Source organism: Ovis aries, chromosome 10, assembly GCF_016772045.2.
Source record: "Ovis aries strain OAR_USU_Benz2616 breed Rambouillet chromosome 10, ARS-UI_Ramb_v3.0, whole genome shotgun sequence".
In the NCBI taxonomy this organism is placed as follows: domain Eukaryota; kingdom Metazoa; phylum Chordata; class Mammalia; order Artiodactyla; family Bovidae; genus Ovis; species Ovis aries.
The window spans coordinates 66,006,588-66,013,322 of record NC_056063.1 but is presented as its reverse complement, the minus strand read 5'-3'; the positions used below and the strand labels follow the sequence as shown (position 1 = coordinate 66,013,322).

The 6,735-nt window shown below is 39.1% G+C and overlaps 1 long non-coding RNA gene across 1 annotated transcript; it reads left to right on the top strand.

The window, feature by feature from the left end:
* The first annotated feature begins 509 nt into the window (after positions 1 to 509).
* LOC132657266 (uncharacterized) lies at positions 510 to 6,430 on the top strand. Its single transcript, XR_009595151.1, has 2 exons — positions 510 to 594; positions 1,100 to 6,430. It is a non-coding gene; the product is annotated as an uncharacterized LOC132657266 (long non-coding RNA).
* Positions 6,431 to 6,735: the final 305 nt, after the last annotated feature.

Genomic DNA, 6,735 nt, shown 5'->3' with positions numbered 1-6,735 from the left:
CACAAAGGCATGAAAACCTGAACATAGGAGCTTGGAAGTCACCTTAAAATCTGTCCACTAACAGTACAATAACTGTTTCAGCTGCCAAAATATTAGTTGGTAAGAAGGACACTGTAGTGGTTTAAAATCTGTCTAATGTTCAAAAAGGTGTTCTCTTCTTTTGCTCTACTCCCCTGAATCTGGACTGGACTTAGACATTTATTTCTAATAAACTAGAAGCATGGTAGAAATGATGGTGTGTGACTCCCAAGACAGAAGGCATTGTGATTTTCTCTTCACTTTCTTTCTTGGATGTCTCACTCTGGGGGAAATCAGCTGCTATGCCACAAGGACCAGAAAGCAAGCTGGTGGAATGGTCCATGCGGCAAGTAATTGAGGAACCTTGTCAAAGGTCAGAAAGAGGTTTCTGCCAACAGCTGTGCAAGAGTTGGCCCTCTGATGACAGTTCATATGAGTCAGCCATTTCAGAACAGGATTCTTGATCCCTAGTCAAGCAGTCATATTTCTGCAAGTCCTGGCCAATATATCGTCCTGAGAGAAGCAAAGTCAGACTGCTCAGCTGAGACACTCCCAAATTCCTGACCCACCAAAACTGTAAGATCCATAATTTTTTTCCCTTAAATTACTAAGTTTTGGGGTAATTTGTTACTCAGTAATAGAAAATTAATATAGACACAAAGTGCTTTATTGTCTGGTTTCACATCTATCAGGGAATCCCCTACTGTCATATGACAGGGAACTCTTTCTGGTAGATTTTTTTTTTAATATTTATGAAAATCCTTTAAAAATCTTCTGCGTATTTTCCCCTGTGAAGGGACACCAAGCCAAGACAGAAATGTCCACTTTTGTTAGCATCCAAGAATTCTTTGTAGAAAAAAAAATGAAATGTTCATGCTATGACCTAAGGCATTGATTGAAAGGGTAATTTACCCTGAAAAGGGCTGTGCTTTAGTTAACACTCATGTCTCAGAGCCGATGTAAACCTCTCCCACTCCATATTCTAGAGTGTGTCCTTCAGCTAGATGAGCACTTTTTCTGCAGAGAAATGTTCCAAAGATCAAGCAAGAAAGATGAGGACACTTGTTCTTGGCTGTTCCAGGTGAATGAAGTCTCAGTGTGGATGCAAATGAATGTGCTCGGAGGTTTTCTTCAGAGAAGAAAATCAGATCAGATCTTCATAGGGAATTATAACCTTCACAAACTTAAAAGAAGTGAGGTGCTAGTGTGAAAGAGCCTGTAGATTTTCCCTCTCTCCAGCTGTAAGTTAGTTGCTCAGTCGTGTCTGACTCTTTGTGACCCCGTGGAATGTGGCCCACCAGGCTTCTCTGTTCATGGAATTCTCCAGGCAAGAATACTGGCGTGGTAGCTATTCCCTTCTTCAGGAGATCTTCTGGACCCAGGGATTGAACCTAAGTCTTCTGTACTGCAGACAGATTCTTTACCATCTGAGCCACCAAGGAGGCCCGCCAGCTGTGATCACAGGAGCAAAGCCACAGAGAAGTTCATCAATTTGGATTGATTTTCTTCATGGGATTGAAATAATCTGGTCTGAGTGAAAAAATAGACTTTAAAAAAATTAGATTTGAATCTAAAAGGGCAGAATCTGTGATGATCAAAATAACTGGCTTTATAATTGTATGTTAGTACTGTGTAGCAATTATTCTTTACTACTCTGACCCTTCTTGCTCTTGCTTTTTTATCTGCCATGCATTACACTTTTGTAATTAGGAGCTGATTAAGCCATGGAAGAACGTTTTTACTTTTTTCACTTCAAAAATTATTCTAGAATGCTTTTTCTCCCCCATGCATATGTTTCACAAATAGCCTGATTACTTCTTTGGTATTGGTATTCTAGTGATCAAACTAAGTCAACTAATGTGTACTCTGTGGTGGAAGAAGCAAAATTCCTATTGGTTTAATTTAATCCATATTAAATTGTGATATTTGTGCCTTAAAAGGGTAAATTTAACAAGGCCTGGATTTAATTTATCAAGTATACTGAAGTAGGTAAATAACAGCATGGAGCCCAATGCATCAGTGTTGGAAGTGTAATGAGATCAGTAGGCAAGCCCTCCATAAAATTACTTGGGGTGTAGGAGAATCCAGACATAGTAATTATACTTAGCAAGAAGAAGCAGTTCTAGAGAGTGTGAAGCAATTAGTCAGATTTACAATCTCAGAGGAAAGAAGGGAAAATTACTTAAGTTAAACTCAGAAGCATCTTAAATCATCATTACACTGTATTGATCTCAGTTGAAAGTGACTGGCTAGAAATGCTTGGTTTCTCTTTACCATTAAGTATTTCCATAGTGTTTGACTAACACCAAGAAAATACAGCCCGGCATTTGAACCACAGTAAATTCTAAGCACATAGGCTTTCACAATGTGTGCGTGTCTTTTGGAAGAAAAGTCTCAGAACATTTAGGAGAGTCGATGTTGATCTATAAGCGAGTTGTATTTTTTTTTTTAACATTCCTGCCGATATCCCAAAGTAAAGGGCGGGCAAGTACGTTTAAAGAAAATGAAGATGTACAAATGGCAGTGGTGAGAAATATGCTGCACTATTTTAACTGGTTTTGTATCAAAACATGTCATTGTCCATTTGCTTATTGAATGGTCCTAATTATTTCTGACCAAGCTTATTTTTTAGAAATACTTAAGAGCTTTTGAAATATGCATTGCTATTTTGAAATATTTACTGCATAGTCAGTGGAACAACTGAGAAATATCTTCCACTGATTTGTATAAATACACTTTGAAAATGTCAAACTGTTCATACAGGAGGTATCTACCCATCCAATTAAAATTTGGGGTTGGGGAGAGAAACATAAAATTACCCTGCTTGCCAGTAAAATCTCTCCTTGAATTTGTCTTAGCACTGTTTGGAAAATTAAGTATTCACACATACTATCTGCATATTTTTAGCAATGGGGCGAAAATTAGAGATAGTGTCACTTTCACAAAGAGAGGAACAGGCCAGTTATTATTTCTACCAATTCCCTATCAAGCATGTCTTGAAGAGAAAAGAAAAAAGAAACAAGATGGTCTAATAGTATCAGTAGGCAGATGCAGTGTGCATGCGTGTGTGTGCGTGTGTGTGTGTGATGTGTGTGCGTGTGCTAGTATGTGTTTGCTCACATGCACTTATGTTCTATATGATCTTAGCGATCAGAATTGATTGAACATATACACATACACAGAATGACCAAAACCACAGACTAAACTGAATTTCACTTTCTGAAACAGAGCAAAACCCTATGGTTTATGCCGTCCATGTCCTCAGCCTGCCTTTTGTCTGCGGAAAAACTTTAGTCAAAGAATAAGTTTAATCAGAGATCTGAAAAAAATGCAGGAACAAAGGAAAACAGTCCACTAGGACTAATAATAGTTTAGTGATTAAGCGTAGTTAAGAACCTTTAGTTCTTCCTCAAGGGCTATAGATAGTATTCTGAGACATAACCTAGGAGTGGTCTTGTATATACTGAAATTCCCACCAAGTGGAAGAAGTTAACTATATGATACCAAACTGTAGCCATGACATCAACTTCCACAATTCTGAGAATTGGCTTCAAGGAAATGGGAACAAATCAACTCTGGAATTGAAGATTAACTGTATTTATAATAATTAAATGATGCTGATCAGAGCAGCGCATGATCAATTTCAAGATGATAGTCAGCTGACTGTGCATGTAGCCTCTTCCCTCCATCCTTAAAAGCTCTTTGCCCAGTGGCTGAAGAGTGGTTCAACTTTTGGACAAGAGTCCTCCCATCCCCTCCATTGCCGGCATCCAAAATAAAGCAAATTTTCCACCAACCTGCCTCTTCATTGGCTTTTGAGTGGCAGGTAGCCAGATCCTACTTTTCACTACATTTCTAGACTTAAACATCAAAATCCTTCTGTGAAAGAAAACAGGTAACTAGTCTTAAGACCAGTTAAGAGGTCTTAACTGAACCAGAGGCTGTGATGATAGATTTTTACACATTAGTCATTTAATTCTGAGCAACTAATAAATTATAATACAGCTTCTTATTTACCAGGACAATCAATTCTTCTAATACTGAAGCTTTGGGAAAAAGACAATGTGAAATAAAGGGCAGTGTTCATTGGTCCTGTCGTGGATCAGTCAAAGAACTACTTGCTTTAATCCTATGAATTAAGTATAAGAAGAATGATTTTTAAATAGCCGCAGCTCCTATCGAATCCTTCTCTCTCCCTTTATCAGTTCCCATAAAGGGGTGATTGGCTGGAAAGGAAAACTTGAGTTTAAAAAACATCCAAGATTTGGTTATTTATATTGCTAAAGGTGGACACCAGTGTTTATATCTTTTCGTTTGTTTATTTTCATGCTTGGGAAACACTTTAATGTGTCCTTATTTATGTGAATAGAAGGTATCAGAAAAAAATAAGAAATAAGCAAAGCTACCTTTTTTTTTTAAACACATATTGATGCAAAAATCCTTAAAGTTAACTAATAGCATCCAGGAGCACATGAAAAAGCAATGCACAAAGTGAGTTTCTTTCCAGAAACCTAAGGATGGTTCAGTTTTAGGCAGCTTTGACCATTTTAATAGACCAAATGTGAATCCAAAAGATCATTGTCCGTGGATGTTGAGCTAACTTTATATAAAAGCCAACACCCATTCTTCAGGGTGTGCTGGACACATTGCATTTGCTCTTCCAGATCATCCTTCACTCTGCTCTGTGCCCCAAGAGGCTGGCCTGTATGGATTTCATCAAAGGACTGTTTCAGGCTCTGAGGTCTAGCTGGGTTCAGGAAGAGAGAGTGAGGTCACAGTATTAAGGCCCTGTTTCCTTCTCTGAAGCATGGTTTGCAACTAATTTTGTGCCTCGGAAAAAAGTCACTGCTACTCTAAAGTTGGCTTTTCTATTTAACTTTCTCCCTCTAAGTTCTGGACAGTGTTTCAGTTCCTTGTCCTTTCTATCCTTGCTATCATTTCAGTTTTCTAAATAGCCTTTGAGGTTCCTTGATACTGCAGCCTCACCTTAAAAATACTCCCTTTGTTAAACTAAAATGAATGGAATTTTAGTTGTGTCTGACTGTGACCCCATGGACTGTAGCCCACCTGGCTCCTCTGTCCATGGAATTCTCCAGACAAGAATACTGGAGTGGTTAGCCATTCCCTTCTTTAGGGGATTATCCCAACCCAGGGATTGAACCCCTCTCTCCTGCAGCTCCTGCATTGCAGGCGGATTCTTTACGTTCAAGGGTTCCCCTGATAGCTCAGTTGGTAAGAATCTGCCTGCAATGCAGGGGACCCTGGTTCAATTCCTGGGTTGGGAAGATCCCCTGGAGAAATCCATGGACTGTATAGTCCATGGGATCCCAACAAGTTGGACACAACTAAGCCACTTTCACTTTCTTTACTGTCTGAGCCACCAGGGAAGTCCTTAATTTTAGTATACCTTCTGTTTTCCTTCTGTGACCTTGATTGGTTCATATGAGAAGCTTCATTCAGTAGATCTAACACTGTAGTATATCGATACAGTATATAGACAAAGACTGTCTCTAGTCTTTTGTTGAAGGTTCCTGGTACAGAGCTGTAAAAACCTTTGCAATGACAGGAGTGTCTTTGTCATGCTAATGAGGTGACTCAGGTGGGTCCATAGGTAGCTTCAGGATGAGGTCTGATCCCAAGAAGACCAAGCACATGATTAAAGTGTTGGGGACTTTGAGGTATGACCTCTAGGAAGCAGAGAGGAGCTGGAGATTGAGTTCAGTCACATGGTCATCTTGATTTAGTCATTGATGCCTAAGTTATGAAACTCTGATTAGAAGCTCAGTGAAGCTTCCTGGTTGGAAAGTCCATTTATGTGTCTGGAGGGTGACATGCCCTAACTCCATGTGGAGATGGCATGGGGACTTTTCATTTCCTTCCAGAACTTCACCCTAAGAGCATCCTTTTTAACAAAACTGTAATCTTAAGTATAGAACTCTCCTAAGTTTTGTTGAGTTATTCTGGTGAATTATCAAAGCTGAGGGGGTTATAGGAACCATCCAATATGCAGTCAGTTAGTTGAAAGTCCAGGTTGCCTGGCAACCCCCTCCAAAACTGCAGCTGGGATTTCATGCAAGCACAGTTCCGAGGAGAGTTAAGGCCTTAAATTTGTGGGGTCTGACGCTAACTCCTGCCAGTTAGGGTCAGAATCGTATTGCTGGACACCCAGTTGAGAAGTGAAAGAGAACAAACATATACCAAATCAGGAGGCAGCATCAGGTTTAATGGTAAAACTTTAAAAATACGTCTACTAAAATCAGGAAAACAATTATCATATTGCTATTTTCATTTTTAGTAGTACAGTTTATTAAGGTTATGAATTTTCACAGAGTAAAAAATTTGTTTGCTGAATCTTATAAGTTCTAAATGTTTCATACTTGTTTTAATAAAATATTCTTTCTCTTCTCCTGTACACTCTTGTTTTTGCCAGAATCTTTGTATTCCAAAGTGTGGTTTCTGAGACCCTGCCCCCACATCCCCCAATACACTCTTTTCTTATTTGTAGCCTTCTGTGTTTCTTCTTGGTCAACAATAGTTTATCTTAGGGTTTGCTCTTGTTGTTTTATAGTCTATGATATTGGACTAATGTATAAAGAATCTGCTTGCCAATGCAGGAGATACAGGAGACGCGAGTTTGATTCCTGGGTCAGAAAGATCCCCTGGAGGAGAAAATAGCAACCCAATCCAGTATTCTTGCCTGGAAAATCCCATGGACAG